Here is a 25,815-nt window from a genome sequence, read left to right as displayed (position 1 = left end):
TTTTGCCTATAAGAAAAAACACTGGCCGACAATTTTGGGAAATGTTAATTTAGGTATAAGCCTGATTAATCTCTGAAACAAAAGGGAAGGCAATGCGTGCCTTAACAACCCCCCTTTTTGTTGCTTTTTCTTTTTTATGGGTAATCATTTTTTGCTTCATGGAATCATATCTTGGCTGTTCGAAAGTTCACGTGTGAATTTGCAATCAAGATAGTTTCAGATGATTATTTTGGAGCCTTTCATGATTCAAGCTGGCGTTTCTTGAGCCTTGTTGCTTGAGCAGCTTTGCAGTTCACAAGCAAGACTGAATGATGATTGAAAACAATCTTATTTTTAATTTTTCATTGCATTTAAAACTAGTTTACTGTTCTCTTAATACCTGAAAAAACGCAGATCAAGTAGATTAGGAATCAACATTATTTCAAAGTCTGTATTATCACTAATACGCCCTTGGAGATGCTTCCAATTTCTCTTGATTTCACGTATTGTTTCTCATTCATATCTATCACTCTCATTTTAGAAACATTTGGGGCCTTTCATTCATACGGTTGGCTTTTAGTCCAACCAATCTACCAATGCTGAAAGCAGCACATATTTTATTCATTACATGAAAATATTGTTTACTCTTATCTTCAAAGCCATAACAACAGCAGAGGAAATCCTTCCTTGTTCTTCCCATTTAAATCTCCCAGTAACTGATGGGCGAAACATGAGGGTATCAGTATCACCCACGTTACTTTGTGGGAGGGGAACCGGCAGTACTGGGAGGAGGTGTGTAATCTTTACTACCGGACGTACGGGGGTTGCTTCCAGATACATCTCCATCGAGGTGCACAGTTTTATCTTCTGCAAGAACACGAACCACAAATAAATTTTGCAGGTCTGCACAAAGTAGACGCAATAACCAGAAACCCCAAGACCATGATTGAGGAAAAGTACTTACCATATGGAGCAACTTGAATCAATTCCCGCGATAGGGTTTCCTGAGAGAGAAAGAGAAGTAAAACTGAAAGAAGAATGCAAATGGTAGGAGAAACCTTGTGAAAAACCATGTTTTGATGTTGTGGAGAAACTGTTGTTTCTTCCTCGACCTTTAAATATATTGAGGGGGAGGAGAAAAATGAGTGTGCTTTGACTGGAAAATGGTACCTTTGAAGAACACTAGTTGATGGAGAACCAACTAGGATCCCCCCCTACAAGCATCCTTGCACCTTCCATGGTCAAAAAAGAAAAATAGAAAAAAAGAGAGCAAGAAAGTCCTAGTCTTTCACCTACCCAAGAACAGATTGATAAATGGATTACCTCCTATCTTTATTTCACCTACCCAAACCTACAGCCACCACTCATGTCCTTATCTTTAATTGCTATTTTATTTTTTTGCGCCAATTGGATTATAGATTGGATAACAATGGCCTAATTGGGTAAAATGACTCTTATAATCGAGAGTGTGTTTTACAATGTTTCTCTTTTAAGTGTTTTTAGTGGAAACATTTTTTCTAGAAATATGTTTTTGAAAAAATCACCAATCAACTATTTCCCAAAAAAATAAAAATAAATAATATAAGTCATTTTTCTTCTTTTTAAAAGTATTTTTTAAATTTTGTTAAATGTCTATTTTTTATTTATTTTTAAATTAGAAGTGTTTCTTAAAATGAAATATATAATTTTCCTAAAAATGAAAGATTAGACAAATGAAGTCCAATTTAAGTGAAACTTGAGCTAAAAAGTTTGTTGATGGGTCTAGAAACCTTAGAAATTAACTTTTGAGTCAAATAGTCATCAAAAGATAATCAATTAAACCTCAACCTATATTAATTCCAACATTGCCTAAAACTGAGTATGTTGCAGTGCTACTCATTTTCTTGATTTTTCTCACCACTCAAACAAGTTCCAAAAGTTATGAAACTTTTTAGATATAATATATCATTAGTCTAGAAGACTTTAGAAATAATTTATAAACCTAAAACAAAATCTAATAATACCAAAACTTTCAAACATGAAAACTATCTCAACATACCTTGCTAAAAATCCATTACAGTTTCTATAATTATTTTCCTATGAAAATGAATTCAGAATTGCATGAAATTAGACTTTACAATTTCCTTTTTTTATTCTAATAACTTCTAAATAATAATTAAGGATTACAATAATTAGCTAAAATAGCCCAAAACTTGAAGAAACCTAGTGGGTCAAAACTGTTTTAGTTGAACCACTATGTTTTCTTACCCATATCTTTCGAATTTTCATACTAAGCCATCAATGTCCAAATGAGATGAATTTTATAGGTTAAATTTCTTAAGTAAAACTGAAAGAAGCATGCAAATGGTAGGAGAAACCTTGTGACACACCATCTTGTGAGGTTGTGGAGAAATTGTTGTTCCTTTCTCGATCTTGAAATAGACTGAGGGAGGGGAGAAAAACTGAATGTGCTTTTAGTGGGAAAATGGTTTAGAAGAACATCAGTATCCACCTACAGGTTTCCTTGCACCTTCCCCAGTCAAAGAAAAAAAAAAGCAAGAAACTCTAAGGTCTTCATTCTACAACGTATGAACACAGTACTCTGATGGCAACATACTTGACAAATGGAATACCGCCGATTCTTCTATCTCCTACCCAAGCTACAACCACCACTCTTGTCCTCATCTTTAATTGTTTTTTTTTCCTTTTTGATTGGACAAGAATAACCTAATTTGATCAAATGACTCGTGATAACTGTGTGTCTCTAGGTCTAATTTTTATTGTTGATGAACCAACTTTTTCAAATAGAGGAGCCCAAAACATACAATAAAATCCAAAAAAATCCAAGCAAAATCTAGGAAGGGAAAAAACACTAGAAGCTTCGAACAACAAAATACAAAACACAAGACCTTAACAAGGCCAAAGCTCAGAATCCCAAAAAAACTACAAACAACACCAAAGTAGCCTCAAATCCATAGAGACATGACAATGGCTAAATAAAAAAAAAAGTTACCAAAACAAAGACTTCTGTGAAAGCTTATTTTAGTTTTTTCTTGGTGATTTATGTGTTACCAAAATTCTATGGTATATCTTTATTATTATACCTTATTTTAAATGTTGGCCTTAATGTATGTGATTAAATTTGAATTGTGAACAAAATTATAAAAAAATAAAAAATAAAAATAAATGATATTAATATATAAAGAAATGGAACATCAATCCTGAAAATAAAAGGATTATTTAGTTGTAAACAAATAAGACTTACATGACTACATGGTCATGTTTGATTAATTGTCACAAAAAAGTGATTTTTTGATACTATAAAACAAATTATTTTTATATCTTTTACAATAGACATGATTAAATACAATCAAGAAACAACGAAGTAATTTTATTCATATTCTATTTTGTAAGATCCATGTGAATCAATCATATTGAATTACATGTCTAATATATGTCATGCTCGTTTCATCGAGGGCTCTACCCCAAATTCTATAAAACACACATAGTTGGATCAATCATAGTGAATTACATGTCTAATATATGTCATGCTCCTATCATCAAGGGCTCTAGCCCAAATTTTGTAAAATACACATAGTTGCCACCCCTCTTCCCCCCCTCGAAGTGAAGTTCATATCTAGTGCATTCCATCATTTGTCAACTAATTACAAAATATTGGTTTTCACTAACATGACACATAGTGCATCTTGCCCTTGGTATCCAACATATAGACAAATCCATATCCTTCCATATATTTATTACACCATATGCTATATATCATTTGAATTTGGGCATCAATCTTCAAACATATTCTTGGGTTATCTGGATGCCCATAAAACATGGATGACTACCTATAATGGATGTTGAGGGGGCCACCCCTATCATACCTCTTGGTGAAGGTGATGCTATATGTACCTAGTATAATGCCCTTATGCTAATACACTTGCACGAGTCAAGAATAGAGTTCAAAATGGACTTTGGTGCATTTATCTCAATGGTGGAATTGATCTTTCAATCATTAAACACTTTAAAATTAGTTTGAATGTCTTGATTTGATGACTAGAATCAAAAGTTAATCAAGGTGAGATTAACATGCAAGATCCTGTCTCAGCTATAAAGAAAGGGAAGACAACTATACCTTTGTGATAGGTGTCATCTCCAAAAACTTCTACATCATCATTGATTAATTAATGTGAACTTACAATTTTTAGAGTATTAGGGAAAAGTGTGTTCATAAACATCCTTGGAAAAAAAAAAAAAACTCACAAAATAAGAACAAGGTTTGGAAAATATAAAAACCTAGATTTGGAAAATCCAAATAAAGATAGAAGATGTTTTTTCTTCTCCTTAATGTTCTCTTTGATTCATTGTTACCCTCTCCAACTCCCTGCGTCTCTCACTCTGCTCCATGGAGTCCACTCTCCCTTTAAATTATTGAAAATTCACTGTTATACATGACTAACCTACCATATATAAGAACCTCATGTGAACAAACCTAATAAGAGTAGATGTCAAAATCTCAGTTTTAGCATAAATTAGTCTGTCATTAGTACAGGTAAGGTAAGTTAAAGCATGCATTGGTTGAAAGATTAATGTGGTGGGTTGCCATATGTCTCTAGGGTTTTGGTGAATCGGAGTGATGACCCATTGATGCCCACATTCATTGCTTCTTAGCCCTATTCCTACACACTTTCTCCAGTCACCTCCCTTCAGCCTTAGTGGTGGGCCTTCAAGTACATCAACCATCTCAATTCTCAACCGTCCTTGCCTTGTTTATAGGGTTAGGGACCCCTTTTAATAAGATTGTGTCAAAAATTAATGGAGAAATCCATGGAATAACAATAACTTTACTTTTATCTAATATTATAATATATTTATGTGTCTAAATCAAACTAGTTTTTTTTTTTTTTAACAAAATTCTTAAAATAATTATTTGATATTGGATCATAGTTTATGATTGATATTATTTTTTTTAAAAAAGTAAAAAACTAAATTAAAATAATTTTAATGGATTGAATTACTGCTAATTTGGTCTTCAAAATAAATAAATAAATAAAAATAGATATTCTTTTATGAATAATTTCCTAAAAAAAGAAATCGATTACTAACTATAAAAAGATAATAATAATTATAAGAAAATATATTATTATTATTATTATTATTATGTAAAACCAAGAAAAATTGTTAAAATCAAGTAATTAAATCCCTTGAATTAAGCAACTGAAACGGGAATTCAAAATTCAATTCCATACTTTCACTTATAAATCGAGGTGACTTATTTCCAAAAGGGGATTGAAGAAGTCAGAGATCAAAAAATCCAAAGGAGATTAGAAAAATTCTAATCTCATAAAATCTTGTTCGATTGATTTTCAAATCCAAGGAAACAAGTTTGTCATTGTTTTTCAAGTTGTGGTCAAAACGAAAGAATTAAAAGGGAAAATATTCTTTTGTAAATAATATTATATTTGAGATTGTACACCACCACATTTAAATTTTAATAAATATTTTATTCGCGCTTTCCTATTATTTTGCTAATTTTGAAAGACCTTTACTTGTTTATATTTTTGGAAATAATGGAAAAAGAGTCTGAATTTTTATTATATAATAATTATACAAATGGAAGGAAACAAAAAATATAAAAGAAATTAAATGTAATGTTGTACACAATAACAATATTCATCTTTTGTTGAGAAAGTAAAAATAATGAAAGGCGGGGAAAAATGGAATGAGAAATTTATGGAACTAAAACAAAAGGGAAGGAAAACAAATATTTGATTTCCAAAAATATTAAAAAAATTTAAATTCCATCGTGTTTTAATTCTTTTTATAATCTTATTCACATATTTGAACAAGGAATGGGGATCTTCAAATTAAATTTTGATTTTTTTTTCTTTTTTCAAAAGATAAAAAAATAAAAAGAGAGGGTGAATCATACTGGTCTCTTCTAGTTTAGACCTAAAAGAGTTAATTCTAAAATCATTGACATAGTTTTGACAAATTCTAAAATCATCCATACAACTCATATATGAAAACAGAAAAAGCAACCATATAAAAATGTGGCAAAGCTGTGTATATTAAAAATTCTGTACATTAGACTATATACTTAATTTACACAATTAAGGCAAATATAGGGAGACCCACAATTAGCTCATGGAGTGAAATCTAACACTTCTACATTGCAATTATTGTGGAGTAAAATCAGGAACTACTTTATTCCTAAACCAAGTTGGTAGAAAAAAAAAAAGAAAAAACTGTGTGGAAAATTATAATCCACATATTCAATATCAAATTACAACTAAGAAAAAAATAAGTACTAATTGTTGTTGCAATAAGAGTTTGATTAACAACATTGCGAGCAACCACAAGAATGTAAATTTTGATGTGAAGCAATATTTGAGTAGTATGTCTGTCTATGGCCAAATCCAAAATATTCTTTTCTTTTCCAACAATTTCTAAGTAACCAAATGAGAAATTAGGGAAGAGTGTATAACATTCAAAATAACCCCTTAAAATTTTGTTGCAAGGCTTGCTAACTCATTATTTACTACAAACAAAAATAGTATATTATGTACTCTTTTTAATTTTAATAAACTTAATAGAAAATGCATCATTTTCCAAGAGATCCACTCTTAGAAAGCTAAAAAAAGGGAGGGAAAAAAAGACACCCTAAATTATGGACAAACAATCCCTTGAGATAAGAGAAAACAAAGGAAAATCTTTTTAAATGATTTTTAAAATAATACAGTAAATTTCTATAAAATAATACTCTTGAGATTAAGAGAAATTATTATTCAAACAAGGTTATTGATTTATCAATAAGTGAATAATTTATTAATTTATTTATAAAAAATATTCATTTGTTATAAAATATGAGATTCTATACCACTATAGTAACTTGTGGATGATCATCCATAAATATCTTTTGTAACTCCCTATAAAAGGGAGAGACCCCTAATGAAATTCAATAGAGTTTTCCTATGCATTCTATTCTCTATTTCTTGCTTTCTTCTTCTCTCACTTTGTTTTACAACACGTTATCAGAACGACTAGTCTCTACAAAAAAAGAAAAAAAAAGATTTTTCTCTACTCAGAGAAATAGAAAGACCCCTATCTTCTTTATCACAAAAAGGTATATGACAAACTTATATCATGATTTTCTATTTTATTACCCTTTGATTTCTATTTTCATTTATTTTATTTTAATACATAAATATTACAATCACTATAACTAGAAGTTATGTGATAAATTATAAATAGGGTAAATTCATAACCAGAAGTTATGAAAAATATGTACAATCTCTATAACCAGAAGTTATGAGATGAATTACAAATGATGAGGTAAATTCATAACCAAAAGTTGTGAAAAATATATGCAATTCCTATAACCAGAAGTTATGGGGAAAAAATTACAAAATTACAGATACATGACCATAAGTTATGTATATGATCCTTAATTATTTATTTTTAATTATACGGTATAACTGAAAGTTATACCAAACAATATTATAGCTAGAAGCTATGAAATAAATAAATAAATAAATGTTCATAACCTGAAGTTATGTACAAATCTACATAATGAAAGTTCATACCCCAAAGCTATGCACAAATCTACCCAATGAATAGTTCACAGCCTGAAGTTATACACAAATTTATATATAAAAAAAAACAGTTCATAGCTTGAAGCTATGAATAAATTTAAATATTTTTTTATTCTGACAAAATAATCATGACCTAAAGCTATGAAAGACATTAACTTTTAATCTCTTTAATTTCTTTTAATTATATTGTGTAACTAGAAGTTATACATAAATAGTTCATAGCCTGAAGCTATGTACAAATTTGCATATTTTCTTGTTTCGACAAAATGATCATAATTCAAAGTTATAAAAAATATTGGCTTTTAATTTTTATTTCGTACTCACTTATTTTTCACAATAGGAATTATGGAAAACAATTTTTATTAACAATAGTTTCATAGCCACAAGCTATGCATACAATTTATAATTCTCTTGTATAACCAGAAATTATTCAAAACCAAATTGTCAATGAATCTTGGAGCTATGATCAAAGAAGGAAATCAAGCATTCCTGTAGGATTACGCAAAAACAGTTATTTTCCTTCGTCATCATCTCCATGAAGGTTTAACAAAAAATGAGCTTTTGATGAGAAATCACCAGTCTCGTCCAACTAGATTTGAATCATTTCCTGAAGTGAATACAATATTGTCATAAACTCATGGACGATGACGATGACGAGGACGTGGTGGTGGTCGTGGAAGAAATCCCAATACCATGGTTCTTATAGTAATAATTTACTAAATTCTCATAAAAGGAAAGCCTCATTGCACCACTAGAAGTGGAATAATATTGAGGTAAAACAAAAAAAGGGAAGTGTTTACAAGATAAACTTCCTAAGAACTATGAGAATAATTTTTATAGATATGGTATGAAGGGGCATTGGTCGTGTACCTGTCGTACTCCCAAAGATTTGGTCGACCTTTACCAAGCATCAATAAAAGGAAAGAAAGTTGAAATGAACTTCTTTGATAGTGATGGCCAAGTGGATCTAACCCATTTAGATGTTTCGGATTTCTTTGAGAATCCTAATGGGAAAATTGACCATCTAATTGGTGATGAAAATGTTTGTTATGATTAAACGCTATGCTTTTATTTAATTCTTTGCAAATAGGTTTATTTTGTTATCATCTTTGAACACATTGTTTATTGTTCATCTTTTATAGTTTATTTCACATTTTATTATTTATCATTTAAATTATTTTCTTTATTTATACTTGAAGATACATGGATACTCATACCTTGATCCATCACTACAATTAGTTTGATTATTGAAATACTTCCTAGTTATTTCATGTATAAATTGCTCCACACTTACAAAATCAAATGTGATACTTACGAAATATATAACTTTAAATTATCTTTTCATATTTGTTTTATTGTGTTATATATGCTCTCATTGCTTTTACACAACTTATTAAGTCATCATCAATGACTAATATTTTTCCATTGATTTTAACTCTTTCTTTATGATAATATTTCTTCAACTCTATAAAGGAGAGGTCTTTATGACAATGTTTTATGACTTGTTACTTTGATGAAACTCTTGTCTCATTAATTGTACAACATTGATGACAAACAATGTTAATACTATATTAGGTGATAGAAACCTAATTAAAGGCTCCAGAAGAGCTTATATTATGTCACTAGTAGTATTTGATTCCATGTGAATGACACTTTATACGATACTAGATCCAGAAGAATCTTGTAAGACCAACTTGGTCCCCCAGGGTAAAAGTTCATATGGATGTACATTACAAAACCAAAAGTTTTAATTAGTGACTAGTCTACCTATACACTTAAAAGGTAGAATGACATGTTGTACAGATTATCATTTTAATGAGACAATTTTCTCGTTGTTAGGGGGAGAAGAGCCAGTTCCAGAAGAGCGGCGTGAAATTATTTGGAATTGATTGACTTTGACTCATCTTGGTCCTCATACAAATCAATGTGAATTAGAAGTTCAAAGGATCATCATTTGCAAAATCTTGTAAATCAATTACCAGATGCACTCATTGATACAAAGAAAGTGACAAAGTCATATATCCTGGTTGCAAATACTCTAGCACGGACTGATGTCCTTATAGGACAGTTAACAAATGAATCTAAGATATGCCTGAAGCGTGGTAGACTTGTTGGCTCAAAAAATGTAACTCCCCGAAAGAGGAGAACCCAAGAAAAACTTGGCACTCTAAAAGAGGCCATAAAAAATAATTGATCAGTTTAAAGTTGATAAATCTATAGCCCTAGAAGAGGCACAAATAATGCAAAAGGCCCTGAAAAGGCACATATTGAACAAGAAGCCCCTAAAGAGGCACATATTGAGCAAGAAGCCCCTGAAGAGGCACATATTGAGCAAGAAACCCATGAAGAGGCACATATTAAACGAAAAGCCCTTGAAGAGGCACATGTACATGAAAATTGTGAGATCTCAATAAGTTATGTATACACGGGAGAAAAAGGGGATCAAAATAATATTATTTTCACTTTCCAAGTGGCCTCCATAAGAAATGATAAAGATCTTGAACCACAAAATGTGGAAGAATGCCGACATAGAAATGATTGGCCAAACTAGAAAGAAGCTATACAGGCAGAGAGTTAAACTCATTAACAAAACGAGAAGTTTTTGGACCTGTAGTCCAAACACCTGAAGATGTAAAGCCTGTTGAGTACAAATGGGTATTTGTACAAAAACGCAATGAGAATAATGAGATCATAAGATATAAAGTGCGATTAGTAGTACAAGGTTTCTCGTAGAAACCTGGTATTGACTATGAGGAAACATTCTCTCCCGTCATGGACGTAATCACATATCATTTCTTAATTAATTTGACAGTCCTAGAAGGACTAGATATGCATCTCATGAATGTTATTATAACATATTTATATGGATCTATAGATAATGATATATACATAAAAAATCCTGAAGAATTTAAATTGCCTGAAGCAAATAGTATAAAGCCTCTAGCTTGTATTCAATCAAGTTACAACGATCCTTGTATAGATTAAAGCAATCTGGACGCATGTGGTACAATTGCCTTAGCGAATACTTGCTAAAAGAAAGGTATGTGAATAACCTTATATGCCCATGCATCTTCATTAAGAAATCAGAAACTGGATTTGCAATTATTGCAGTGTATGTTGATGACTTAAATCTTGTTGGAACTCTTGAAGAGCTCACAAGAACAACAAATTACTTGAAAAATAAAATTTGAGATGAAAGATCTTGGAAAAACAAAATTTTGTCTCGCCCTACAGATCGAACATTTTTCACATGGAGTTTTAGTACATCAATCAACATACATTAAGAAAGTTTTGAAGCATTTTTATATGGATAAAGAACATCCTTTAAGTTCTCCAATGGTTGTCTGATCACTTGATGTGAAAAAATACCCATTTTGTTCTTGCGAAAAAGATGAAGAATTACTTGGTCTTGAAGTACCATATCTTAGTGCTATTGGTGCACTTATGTATCTTGCCAATTGTACACATTTAGACATTGTTTTTTCTGTCAATTTATTAGCAAGATACAGTTCCGCTCCAACTCAAAGACATTGGAATGACATCAAACATATATTGTGTTATTTTCGTGGAACTACTAGTATGGGTCTATTTTACTTAAGGGAATCAAAGCAACAATTGCTTGGATATGTAGATGTAGAATATCTTTCAGATCCATATAAAGGTAAATCACAAACATGGTATGCTTTTAATTACAATGGTACTGCTATCTCATGAAGATTTATCAAACAAACAATGGTGGCCACATCATCAAATCATTCAGAAATTCTTGCAATTCATGAAGCAAGTCATGAATGTGTATGACTAAGGTCAATGATCCAACATATACAAGAAACATATGGACTATATTCCATCAGAGGCAATGCAACAGTGTTACATGAAGATAATGCTGCTTGTATTGCACAAATTAAAGAAGGATTCATAAAAGGTGACAGAACTAAGCATATCTCCCTAAATTCTTTTATACAGATTTAGCCATGCAATAATCTAGTAGATCTATTCACAAAGGCGTTACCTCCAACCACATTAAAAAAGTTAAGGTATGACTTTGGAATACGAAGATTGAGAGATCTACCATTTGAAATGTTGAAGAAATCATAATCATGTTTACATGAGGGGGAGAATGATAATATAGATATACTGTACTCTTTTTTCCTTTGTCCAGGTTTTGTCCTAATAGGTTTTACTAGCAAGGTTTTTAACAAGGTAGTTATAGTAATCCAAAAGAATATTGTACTCTTTTTCCTTCACTAAGGTTTTTTCCCATGAGGTTTTTCCTAGTAAGGTTTTAATGAGGCATATTCTTATGATCATCCAAGGGGGAGTGTTATAAAATATGAGATTCCGTACCACTATGGTAACTTGTAGATGATCATCCATAAATATCTTTTGCAATTCCCTATAAAAGGGAGAGACCCATAATGAAATTCAATAGAGTTTTCCTATGCATTCTATTCTCTATTTCTTGCTTTCTTCTTCTCTCACTTTGTTTTACAACATCATTAATTTAGTAAAATTATTATTTTTTACTATATCGTACTTGTATATATATGACTCATAAATCCAAAAACAATAAATATTGTTGAATGTTAATACTTAGAAACCTAAAACACTCTAAAGAAGAAGTGATAGTTATTCATTGTAGAGTAGAACGACCCTTAAAATGAAGAGGTAATGTTAAAACTTAATATCCTATAAGATAAGGAGGATGCAAATATGCGATGATCTCAAGAAAGAGTTGAATTAAGACAAATAAAAGTTGGAAAAAGTTACTCATTATTGTATTAATTTTTGTTTGCAAATTTTTTTTTATAGATTTTATTGATTATTAATTCACATTTTCTTGAGCCTTTAAGATTTCTAAAAAAATCATTATCTTATGCATTTGATGACGTATTTAATTTAGTGCACTGCCCGAATTGAAACTAGAAGATTTTATTTTTTAAGCAACATTATTAATTTATCAATGTTTTGCACTTTTACTGTTACTTGGTTATATCAAAATTTCAAAAATATGAAAAAGGTCAGTAAGAAGATAATGAGTACAAATTTAAAAACAATAATCTTCTTGTGTGTCTGTTGATTGAGGAAACTATTTTAGATATAGGATAATATCTTCCAAGAGTATTATCCAACACAAATAATCTCCTTTAAACCAATACCAAATGTATCCTCTTTCAATTGATCCAAAAGGAAAACTAGAAACAAAAAAATCCAAAGAAAGACAGTATAAAGAAAAGAAAAAAAAAAGAGTACATCTTACCAAAGTGGAGTTTAGATTTCCTTAAATATGAAATTAAAACTACTCAAATTGTAATGGATTACTATTTACAATTGGGGTTTCAAAACAAAGTATGATGATGATGATGATTATAAGGAGATAAAAAAGTGTTTTAGATGCAAGAAATGGCTGATACAATTATGGAGTTTTAAAACAAAGTGATGAAAATATGATTGTAGGGAGAAGAAGAAGAATGAATGGTGGAATTCAGAGAGAGCATTAGTTTTTGTTCTCCTCTTCCCTCTATATTTAAATTTCAGGGGTTTGGATCTTATTTATTTGAGAGTATTTTTGGTCCAAGATGGGTCATCTTTCACACATTTTGAAAAGATGGGATTATTTGTACAAATATGGGTGTCATTAATAGTGTAATTTAAACCATTTGAAAACAACATAAATAAGAGAACTTTTCAATGAGTAAAAGGTTTGCTTTTAAACATGTTATTTTGTCTGGCTTCTTAGATGGAGAATGAATTTGCCACTTATCTCTTGTAGTCTCTCACTTAATGGATGAAATAGATGGTTGAACTGCTTTATCTTTGGTAGGCATATGGATTGAGGTTAATTAGCTTATAGCTCAACTTGGATAGCTAGCCAAGGTGAGTTGCAGTTCAAATTCATGGACAATATTCAAAACCATATAAGCTAATTAGGTATGGTAATAAAGATGTACCATGAACTGCTCTATTTTGTTATTAGGATATTTTTCTTAGACTTGGATTAGACGTTGCTGACTTTCTGTTGGACGAAGTTGCTTGAGTCCATAGTTGGATCAATCCCGACTAGTTAAGACTTGAAGTGCTTTGGTTTATGCTGGTTCTTGATAAATTTGATTTTGCGAGATCTGTATTATATCAATCTGAATATATTGGTGTCCTTGATGGTGAAGAAAAAGGTGGATCAATGATCAATGAAGCAGATGTTTTATATGTTGATAGCCTAGCTAATTGTTCGCCATTCTAGTTAACTAACAAATTCTGAGTATGTTATCAAACATGGGTTCGGCACACCTGCATAATAACATGATTATGAACTAATAAGCACCATGGTCATTCAGGTGTGTATGTGTGAATTATTTGCTTGTATGCATGTTTATGCTTTGAACTCCTCGATTTAGTGTACGTGAGACATGTGCTTTCATCAAGTATTTATCTTATTTGGCTTCTCCACCTTGTTTGGGGCTGTTGATCACGTATGGTTTTGCTATTGACTCATGCTTACAAATAACAGGTGGCAGGTATTGGACACAATTTGATAAATTGAATTGACAATGTCTTGGGTGAGAGTAGGGTGGAAATTAGTGTATATTGTTGCCCTAGCATTTGGTGTTGCAGATTATCAATTTCTAAAACGCATAAGCTTCATTTAACAATAAAATCTCTGCATATACTATGGCTGCTTCTCTTAGTACCAGAAACAACCCAGATCAAGTAGATTAGGAATCGGCTTTATTTCAAAGTCTGTATTATCACCGATATGCTCTTGGAGATGCCTCCAATTTCTCTTGATTTCACATATGATTTCTCATTCATATCTATCACACTTATTTCATAAACATATGGGGCCTTTCATTCATATGGGGATGGTTTTGGGGGTTGGCTTTTAGTCCAACCAATCTACCTATGCTGAAAGCAGCACATATTTTATTCATTACATGAAAACATAGTTTAGTCTTCTCTTCGAAGCCACAACAACGGCAGAGGAAATCATTCCTTGTTGTTCCCATTTAAATCTCCCAGTAACTGATGGACAAAACATTAGGGCATCACCCAGATTACTAGGTGGGAGGGGAACCGGCGACATGGGCAGGAGGTTGGCATGGCCTCACCTTACTAAGGGCCCGATTGGAGCAGCTTGGAGATACCCGGGCATCCAAGTGCACAGTTTTATCTTCTGCAAGAACCCAAATTAGAAATAAATTTTGCAGGTCTGCATAAAGTAGAAGCAATAACCGGAAACCCCAAGACCATGATCGAGGAAAAGTACTTACCATATGGAGCAACTTGGACGAATTCCCACGATAGGGTTTCCTGAGAGAGGAAGAGAAGTAAAACTGAAAGAAGAATGCAAATGGTAGGAGAAACCTTGTGAAACACCATCTTGTGAGGTTGTGAAGAAATTGTTGTTTCTTCCTCGACCTTCAAATAGGCTGAGGGAGAGGAGAAAAATAAGTGTGCTTTGAGTGGGAAAATGGTTTAGAAGAACACCGGTTGATGGTGATTCCACCTACAAGCTATGGATGGAGTTTGAAAGGATATTTAAGGCGGATATATCAAAGGTAAAAAATGAGCATAATCATCCAGCGTACCACCGGGGCAAGTTTGCCCTTTGCTAAAAGTCTTTTATATATATATATATATATATATTAAAAATATCGTATCAATAAAATATTAAACAAATATTTTAAATAATAAATTAATTATAATTATTTTATAATTAAATAAAAAATTTAGATTAACAAAAATATAAAAATTATGATGATAAATTTCTTCATAGTGTTTTTAACATTAAAAAATTATAAATTTATCATTATTTATTTTATATCATTTTATATAATTGAATTAAATGTATCATAATTTTAATATTAAATATATTTTAAAATTCGACATATTATAATCATATCACAATATTATTATTGAATAATATTTAATATAATTTAATAATCAATGTACATTTATATATATTAATTTTTTCAACAAAACAACTTTAAAGAGTTTATTATACTTCTAATTTTATTTTTAATAATTTTTTATATATATATTTTTATAAATTTTGATCAATTTTAGATGAACTCATATTTTTCTATCAAAATATTCTTCGATATATTTGATATATTTTCGATATATTGATATATTCCCGGTATATTTGATATATCCTTAAAATAAAAGTATCGATATATTCGTGATTACGGATATACAAGTTTCCTTGCACCTTCTAGTAAAAAAATAAAAAGTAGGAACAACATGAAAATCTCAAGCCTTCCTTATGCTAAAAACGAACACAATACTCTGATAGTAACACAGTTGACAAATAGATTACCACCGATCTTTCTTTCTCCTACCTAACCTACAACCACTACTCCTGTCCTTATCTCTAATTGCCCTTTTTTTTTTCTTTCTCCTGCCTAGGATTCCACTAAATGGATTAAGTTTGTTGATTCATTATTACTCTCCCATGTCACTTGCTTTGCTCCACTCTCCCCTTAAATTATTGATAATTCATTGTTATACATGACTCATCTACCACTTATAAGAACCTCATATGAACTAACTTAATGTGGATGAGTTGCCATGTCTCTAGGGTTTGGGGAACTAGAGTGATGACCATTGAGGCCCCCATTCATGGCTTCTTCTTAGGCGCATTCCTACACACACTTTCTCCAATCACCTCCCTTCAACGTCAGTGGGCTTTAAAGTATATCAACCAACTCAATTCTCAACCTTCCTTGCCTTCTCTTGATTTCACATATGATTTCTCATTCATATCTATCACACTTATTTCATAAACATATGGGGCCTCCCATTCATATGGGGATGGTTTTGGGGGTTGGCTTTTAGTCCAACCAATCTACCTATGCTGAAAGCAGCACATATTTTATTCATTACATGAAAACTTAGTTTAGTCTTCTCTTCGAAGCCATAACAACGGCAGAGGAAATCATTCCTTCTTTTTCCCATTTAAATCTCCCAGTAACTGATGGACAAAACATTAGGGCATCACCCAGATTACTACGTGGGAGGGGAACCGACGATATGGGCAGGAGGTAGGCATGGCTTCACCTTACTAATGGCCCGATTGGAACAGCTTAGAGATACCCCGGCATCCAAGTGCACAGTTTTATCTTCTGCAAGAACCCAAATTAGAAATAAATTTTGCAGGTCTGCATAAAGTAGACGCAATAACCGGAAACCCCAAGACCATGATCGAGGAAAAGCACTTACCATATGGAGCAACTTGGATCAATTCCCGCGATAGGGTTTCCTGAGAGAGGAAGAGAAGTAAAACTGAAAGAAGAATGCAAATGGTAGGAGAAACCTTGTGAAACACCATCTTGTGAGGTTGTGAAGGAATTGTTGTTTCTTCCTCGACCTTCAAATAGGCTGAGGGAGAGGAGAAAAAAATAAGTGTGCTTTGAGTGGGAAAATGGTTTAGAAGAACACCGGTTGATGGTGATTCCACCTACAAGCTATCTATGGAGTTACTGAGTTAGAAAGGATATTTAAGGCGGATATATCGGCGGTCAATGCGGGTCAAAGCTCAAAAATGAGCTTAACCCCCCCACAAAAAAATTGCATAACCATCCCGCAAACCATCGAGGCAAGTTTGCCTTCTGCTAAAAGTCTTGTATTAAAAAAATACTTTAAACAATAAATTAATTATAATTAAATGAAAATTTTAGATTAACAAAAATATAAAAATTATTATGATAATTTTCTTCATAGTGTTTTTAATATTAAAGAAATATACATTTATTATTATTTATTTTATATCATTTAATACAATTGAATTAAATGTATCATAATTTTAATATTAAATATATTTTAAAATTAGACATATTATAATCATATCACAATATTATTATTGAATAATATTTAATGTAATTTAATAATCAATGTACACTTATATATATATATATATATTAAGTTTTTCAACAAAATAAATTTAAAAAGTCTATTATACTTCTAATTTTATTTTTAATATTTTTATAAATTTTGATTAATTTTAGATCAACTGATCAAAATATTTGTCGATATATGTCCAATATATTTGATATATTTCCAATATATTTGATATATCCTTAAAATCAAAATATCGATATATTCGTGATTACGAATATACAAGTTTCCTTACACCTTCTAGTAAAAAAGAAAAAAGGAAAAACATGAAAATCTCAATCCTTCCTTATGCTAAAAACGAACGCAGTACTCTGAGGGGGTGTTTGGTATGTCGGAATAAGGAATGGAAATAATATTTTGTTTCCTTTCCTATTTCTTAGTGGAATGGAATGGATTTGATGATTCCATTTCTAGCATTTGGATGAACTTAGGAATGCAAGATTGGAATGATTATTTGTTTCCATTCCAATGTTTGATAATAATAGGAATGGAAATGAAAAAGAAATAAATTTACAATAATATCCTCACATATAATTTAAAATATTTTTTTATTTTTACTTTTATTTTTAAAAAATAAAATTTGAGAGGTTTTTTGTTATTAAATAATAAGACTAAAAATATATATATATACTCAATAAATAAAAAATTAACCATAAAAAATCTTATAACCCTAATGCACAAATATTCAATTATTATTTTTATTAAAAATTTGAATAATTTGTCATGCTTAAGTAGTTATAAAATTATATTTTTCAAAAAAAAATTATTTATTATAATATTTAAATTCTCAAAGCTAGCAAATGTTTTTCCTATTTTCAAAAGAGGAAATAAAAGAATTCTAATTTATTCTAATTTTCAACAAGTATCATATCCGATAAAATCCATAACCTTAAAAAATTTTAAATATTCGTTTTTTTTATCAAAAATTTAAATAATTTGTCATGCAAAAAAAGCTATAGAATTATATTTTACTAAGAAAAAAAAAGAGAAAAAAAAATATAAGAACATATAAATTGTCAAAGCTACCAAATACTTATTTCTTATTTGCAAAAAAGGAAATAAAAAAACACAAACTTCATTCTAGTTCTCAATATAAGTACCAGATCAATAGCAGCTGGAATAAAAAAATTAATCAATGTTGGTTTCTCGGTGCTTAATGGTTTGTTTACTGTTAAATAGCAATGATATGAAGAGATCTTCACTGTGGCCCATGCTAAAGTTCCAAAATGAGCCGGAAACGCAGCAGATTTTCTGCGAGACGGCAGAATCCATAGCTTTAACTAGGAAAGGAAGACGCCGATAATAATAAACAAAGGGGAAAAAAACCAAAAGTTTTGTTTTTGTTTGTTTTTTTCTTTTTATTTTTTTCCTAACCATTAAAAATTTTCAATATTATAAACACGTGAAATCGAAAAATCTTTTTCCAACCATTTCAAATTTTCTCTCCAATTTCCATTAATACAAGATAAAGAAACATCAAAGATTCCAAACATAAATAAATAAAAAAAAATTAATCGATTTATAGAGAAGAAGAAACACATATAAAGAAGTAGAAAAAGAAAGAGAAAATAAGGTAAACCTGATCGAAGATGTAGAAGGGAGTTTTCAGAACCTAGTTGCAGCAAACAATGACGAATCCTAGATCCAACAATCAAAATGAACATCCAAAACTCTATAAATTAGAAATTGATTTTTTTTTTTTAAATATCGTGGAAAGTTTAATTGATTTAATTTGGAAGAATCACTTGTTGTAGAGAATTGAATGATGAGTGGGTCTATAACTTTGCAAAGAAGATAAGAAGTGGATGATGAATGAATCTCTACCTTTACAAAGAAAATAAACATCGGGTTTGAAGAACAAGATAAGAGGGTAAAATAGTAATTTAGGTTATTTTATATTATCAAATAGGTTTAATGAATCAGAATACCACCTACTTTTAATGAATGCAAATCCGACTCATAAGTTGGATTTGATTTCTGCTAGAATAATTTTTTATTTCATTTCCGCCTTCTTAACATTTATCCAAACATAGGAATAAGGGAGAAAAGGAATGAGATGTCTATTCCCACTCCCTATTCCCATGTACCAAACACCCCCTGACAGTAACACAATTGACAAATAGATTATCACCAATCTTTCTTTCTCCTACCCAACCGACAACCACTACTCCTATCCTTATCTTTAGTTGTTTTTTTTATCTTTAATTGCCTTTTTATTCTTTCTCCTGCCTAGGATTCCACAAAATGGATTAAGTTTGTTGATTCATTATTACTCTCCCACGTCCCTTGCTTTGCTCCACTCTCCCCTTAAATTATTGATAACTCATTGTTATACGTGACTCATCCACCACTTATAAGAACCTCATATGAACAAACTTAATGTGGATGAGTTGCCATGTCTCTAGGGTTTGGTGAACTAAATTCTCAACCTTCCTTGCCTTGTTAGTAGGGCTAGGAATCCATGCTCCCATAAACTTTTTTTTTTCTTTTTCTTTTTTTATATTTTTTTCTTCCTAATTTAGATCCCAAAGACATTAGGAAAAAAAAAAAGAAAGGAAAAACACGGTTTTAACTCACTAATTTAAAAAAAAGAAAAAAAAAAAAAGAAAATCGATTTTCATTTTCTAAATCATTTGGTTTTTTTTTTTTTTAATTTGATCGTGTCTCAATTTAATCCTTTTTTCTTTTAAAAAAACTAACCATAATTTGTGTGCAGATATCTAATAAGCCCTTTTAATAAGATTTTGTCAAAAAATGAATGGTGAAATCCATGGAAAAACAATAACTTGACTTTTATCTAATATTATAATATATTTATGTGTCTAAATCAAACAAGTTTTTCCATCTATTTTTTAACAAAATTCTTAAAATAATTATTTGATATTGGATAATAGTTTATAATTGACATTAAAAAAAAAGTTATGAACTAAATTAAAATAATTTTATTACATATATTTGGCTCACCTCTGAAATAATGAGAAAAGAGTATGAATTTTTATTATATGATAATTATACAAATGGAAGGAAAAAAAATACAAAATAAAATGAATGTAAGGTTGGATTATCAATTGCTTATTGGGCTTGGAGAGACTATTTTTTGTAGTAATAAATACACCAAATATGGGAGTGATGTGTTGGAACATGGCTGTGTGAGTTGTGTCCCATCAACAAAATTTTCTTTTGTTTATTATTATTATTATATTTTTAATCTTATATTGTAAAGGATGATTGGATTTCTCTTCCAAACATTAATTAAAGACTTTGGTTTCTTAGATTTCTCAATATTTCTTTTGTATAGATGATTCTTTTGAGCTGTAGGTTTCTTCCCCTCTTTCCTTTTGGTTGAATCTGCAACTAGGGCTTCCCCACATGGAAACAATGAGATGATTTAAATGGGTGCCGGCTGCAACTGTCTTTGAACATTTTCTATGTATAAATGAATTAGAACCCACTAAATATAGTAATAAAACTATCTTGTAATGCTTTGTTATTAGGATATTTTTCTTTGACTTGGGTTTGATGTCAATGACTTTGTGTTGGATGGAGTTGCTTGAGTCCGGTTGGATCAAATTTGGTTCATCTATTCTTAACTATTATTATTGAAATTCAATCCCGATTAGTTGAGACCTTAGTGTTTTGGTTTATGCTGGTTATTGGTAAATGTATTTGGATTTGAAATTTCATTTTGCTGGATCTGTATAATATCAGTCTGATTATATTGGTGTCCTTGATGGTGATGAATAAGGTGGATCTGTTTTTGATGCCTGTGAAATTGAAGTTGAATCTTTTAGCAACCAAGATATCTCTACATTTACTTATTATGGGAAAAACATTCAGAAAATTGTGTTTATTGTGTAAATGATTTAATTTGATCTTCGAATACTTAACTAAGGGTGTCCCAATGATTTTTTCCCCCTCCTATGAGAAAACTAGTTATCAATAGTTTTGTTTGATCAATGATCACCAAAGCAGATGTTTTATATGTTGATAGCCTAGTCAATTGTTTGCCATTCTAGTTAAATAACAAATTCTGAGCATGTTATCAAACATGAGTTAGGCACACCTACATAATGACATGATTATGAACCAATAAGCACCATGGTCATTCTGGTGTGTATGTGTGAATTATTTGCTTGTATGCATGTTTATGCTTTGAACTCCTTGATTTAGTGTATGTGAGACATGTGCTTTCATCAAGTATTTATCTTATTTGGCTTCTCGTCCTTGTTTGGGGCTGTTGGGAGTTTTCTATCATGTATAGTTTTGCTATTGACTCATGCTTACAAATAACAGGTGGCAAGGTATTGGACACAATTTGATAAATTAAATTGACAATGTCTTGGTGGAAATTAGTGTATATTGTTGCCCTAGCATTTGGTGTTGCAGATTATCAATTTCTAAAAAACATAAGCTGCATTTAACAATAAAATCTCTGCATATACTATGGCTGCTTCTCTTAATACCAGAAACAACCCAGATCAAGTAGATTAGAAATCGACATTATTTCAAAGTCTGTATTATCACTGATATGCTCTTCGAGATGCCTCCAATTTCTCTTGATTTCACATATTATTTCTCATTCATATCAATCACACTTATTTCATATACATATGGGGCCTTTCATTAATATGGGGATTGTTTTGGGGGTTGGCTTTTAGTCAAACCAATCTACCTATGCTGGAAGCAGCACATATTTTATTCATTACATGAAAGCATAGTTTAGTCTTCTCTTCGAAGTCATAACAACAGCAGAGGAAATCATTCCTTGTTGTTCCCATTTAAATCTCCCAGTAACTGATGGACAAAACATTAGGGCATCACCCAGATTACTAGGTGGGAGGGGAACCGACGATATGGGCAGGAGGTATGCATGGCTTCGCCTTATTAGGGGGGGCAGGAGGCATGCATCGCATATTAGGGGCCGTACAGGAGCAGCTTGGAGATGCCCGGCGATCCAAGTGCACAGTTTTGTCTTCTGCAAGAACCCAAACCACAAATAAATTTTGCAGGTCTCCACAAAGTAAACGCAAACCCCAAGACCATGATCGAGGAAAAGTACTTACCATATGGAGCAACTTGGACGAATTCCCGCGATAGGGTTTCCTGAGAGAGGAAGAGAAGCAAAACTGAAAGAAGAATGCAAATGGTAGGAGAAACCTTGTGAAACACCATCTTGTGAGGTTGTGAAGAAATTGTTGTTTCTTCCTCGACCTTCAAATAGACTGAGGGAGAGGAGAAAAAAATGAGTGTGCTTCGAGTGGGAAAATGGTTTAGAAGAACACCAGTTGATGGTGAACCATCTAGGATCCCACCTACAAGTTTCCTTGCACCTTCCAGCAAAGAAAAAAAAAGAGAAAAGCAAGAAAATCTCAAGCCTTCCTTCTGCTAAAAACGAACACAGTACTCTGACACTAACACAGTTGACAAATGGATTACCACTAATCTTGTATCTTTTACATAACATCAACTTCAAGGTTGTTTCGTCAAAAATTGTTCATGATATTACATCACAGCATGTTCTTAATTTCTAGACGCAATGAATCATCCGAGAAGAAAGACTTATTGTAGCATGGATTAAGTGTGGAGTCTAAATTCAATCCAAAATAGACAACTCATTCATTCTAGAAAGATGGATGTCCGTCCACTTGCACTTATCCGTAATTATTTAATTATTTTTGTATTTTCTTTTCTTTTTTATTTTTTGGTTAAATAAATAAAATGATAAGTCACAATAAAAAAACAAAAAGAAGACATGCCACTAAATAAAATGATAAGTACAAACATAAAAAAAAAAAAAAAAGAAAAATTCTAAACTTAACATGAACTTTTTTTTATTTTACTCCGACAGTTAGTATTATAATCAATGAATGATAGTTACAACAAAATCTGTGTAAAGGGGGCGTTGTTTATTTAATTTGGTCCAATTAAACAAGACAAACCCAATAATTAAAGAATGATTGAGGCTCTTAAGAGTACTAATTCCAAATGAGTGGGCTACATAAAACAATATATATATATGAAAAAAATAGTCAACAATTTTGATTTGGGATCCAATTACTTCAAAAATGATTCTATCTATATTTTTCTAGGATGTCCTTCGGAAGCTTTAACTGTGGAACAAGTTATTAAACAAAAATACAAATAAATGAAATCTACGGACAAGGATACAAAAGAAATAGGACTATAATATAAATAATAAAACTTAAATATGTACAAATGATACCGTCTGATTGATGATATTTTTTCGGAACCCAAGAAAAAACATATTTATACTTTAGGCAGACCTTGATGAATACTATGAGTGTATATTATCATTACTATTAATGTCATTCCAAATCTAATTAATAAGAATCAGTAGCAATAGAAATATTAGACTTACTATCCATTACATCATGCCTCATCTATACGTCAGAACAAGATTAGGAATTGCAGCTTGCCTGAAAATAATCAGGTACTAGAACCTGTGACAAAAACGTAAAAAAACACGATAATTAAAGATTGCGAAAAGAACAAGATATAAAAACAAGAGACAAAGACAAGTATAGAAATGATGCAAATGAAGGCATGCAATATGTAATAACTTGCTTAATTTACAGGTGAACACATTTCATAGGATTATGACCTTTCAAATAATGGAATTAGAACTTAAATAGATGTGACCTATGTTGCATGGGCTTAGGTAGAGGTGTCGGGTACAGTTATCCCAACATCTGAAAACATGGGATTCAGTTATATCTTTTCAATTTTGATAAAATGTTAAGTGCTATTTTACTTTGATGTCAATACTAATTGTACATGAAAAACTTGTTTATTGTAGGATCTGTATAATATCAGTCTGATTATATTGGTGTCCTTGATGGTGATGAATAAGGTGGATCTGTTTTTGATGCCTGTGAAATTGAAGTTGAATCTTTTAGCAACCAAGATATCTCTACATTTACTTATTATGGGCAAAACATTCAGAAAATTGTGTTTATTGTGTAAATGATTTAATTTGATCTTCAATTACTTAACTGAGGGTGTCCCGCTGATTTTTCCCCCTCCTATGAGAAAACTAGTTATCAATAGTTTTGTTCGATCAATGATCGCTAAAGCAGATGTTTAATATGTTGATAGCCCAGTTAATTGTTTGCCATTCTAGTTAAATAAAAAATTCTGAGCATGTTATCAAACATGAGTTAGGCACACCTGCATAATGACATAATCATGAACCAATAAGCACCATGGTCATTCAGGTGTGTATGTGTGAATTATTTGCTTGTATGCATGTTTATGCTTTGAACTCCTTGATTTAGTCTATGTGAGACATGTGCTTTGATCAAGTATTTATCTTACTTGGCTTCTCCTCCTTGTTTGGGGCTGTTGGGAGTTTTCTATCATGTATTGTTTTGCTATTGACTTATCTTACAAATTACAAGTGGGAGGTATTTGGACACAATTTGATAAATTGAATCAACAATGTCTTGGGTGATAGTATAGTGGAAATTAGTTGCAGATTATGGATTCTAAAAATCATGAGCTGCATTTAACAATAAAAAAATCTCTGCATAGACTATGGCTGCTTCTGCAAAAACTATCACCCTTGACAGTGCTAATATCATTAGTGATTGGACTGTTGTTTTACCTTGTCGTGGTAAGCCGAGATGAAATTTCCTCATGAGCAAGCATCCTGAAGAACATTGACGACCATGAGCACCAGCTGATCTTGAAATGGATCATCATAGAGAAACAAAACTGACGCAGAAGATCCAGATCTGCATAGAGAAACTTGAAAACTCTACATTTCATCATGTTCTTTTGGATCAAGTCCAGACTCCTCACATGTTGGAGGCGTTTTTCAGGGTTCTGGGATCTGAATTAAAGATGCAGATGGTAGTATATGGTATAGGCAGCATTGAATCATATGAAACCCCTCGGTTGCAGCTTAGCCTGGCAATCTTGCTGAAAAGAAAGTTCTGTTGGATTGGGGATATCGAGGTATTTGATCCAATTCTTTCTGCGACAGAATCTAGAGTGTTGGAAGCCCTGGATTGTTCTGTTCTATCAGTCAATGAGCAAGGTCGGTGACAAGCTTCAAAGCCTATACTGTTCTTCGTGCCACACTGTGAGGCAGAGTTATACAATAATCTTGTACAGGCAAATTGGAGAACAGAGCGTTTGAATGATATTGTGTTGTTTGGGAACAGCTTTGGGACATATGAACAGCATGTATCAGAGTTTAGGAGCTCAACTCTTGTTGATTCCTCGAGGCATATCTTGGCTGTTCGAAAGTTCACGTGTGAATTTGCAATCAAGGTAGTTTCAGATGATTATTTTGGAGCCTTTCATGATTCAAGCTGGCATTTGTTGAGCCTTGTTGCTTGAG

The 25,815-nt window shown here is 31.4% G+C and overlaps 3 long non-coding RNA genes and 1 pseudogene across 3 annotated transcripts; 1 reads left to right on the top strand and 3 right to left on the bottom strand.

Moving 5' to 3' along the window:
* Positions 1-431: 431 nt before the first annotated feature.
* LOC117929398 lies at positions 432-1,249 on the bottom strand. Its single transcript, XR_004653750.1, has 2 exons — positions 944-1,249; positions 432-846 (listed from the first exon to the last, which is right to left on the bottom strand). It is a non-coding gene; the product is annotated as an uncharacterized LOC117929398 (long non-coding RNA).
* Positions 1,250-14,265: 13,016 nt separating this feature from the next.
* Positions 14,266-15,084, bottom strand: LOC117929400. The gene is made up of 2 exons (XR_004653752.1): positions 14,825-15,084; positions 14,266-14,727 (listed from the first exon to the last, which is right to left on the bottom strand). It is a non-coding gene; the product is annotated as an uncharacterized LOC117929400 (long non-coding RNA).
* Positions 15,085-16,284: 1,200 nt separating this feature from the next.
* On the bottom strand, positions 16,285-16,952 carry LOC117929401. The gene is made up of 2 exons (XR_004653753.1): positions 16,776-16,952; positions 16,285-16,678 (listed from the first exon to the last, which is right to left on the bottom strand). It is a non-coding gene; the product is annotated as an uncharacterized LOC117929401 (long non-coding RNA).
* Positions 16,953-24,787: 7,835 nt separating this feature from the next.
* LOC117928206 lies at positions 24,788-25,814 on the top strand (annotated as a pseudogene).
* Position 25,815: the final 1 nt, after the last annotated feature.

Source organism: Vitis riparia, chromosome 13, assembly GCF_004353265.1.
Source record: "Vitis riparia cultivar Riparia Gloire de Montpellier isolate 1030 chromosome 13, EGFV_Vit.rip_1.0, whole genome shotgun sequence".
NCBI classification, from domain to species: domain Eukaryota; kingdom Viridiplantae; phylum Streptophyta; class Magnoliopsida; order Vitales; family Vitaceae; genus Vitis; species Vitis riparia.
Note: the sequence above shows the minus strand (reverse complement) of the source record. Positions and strands in the feature narration are given on the sequence as shown.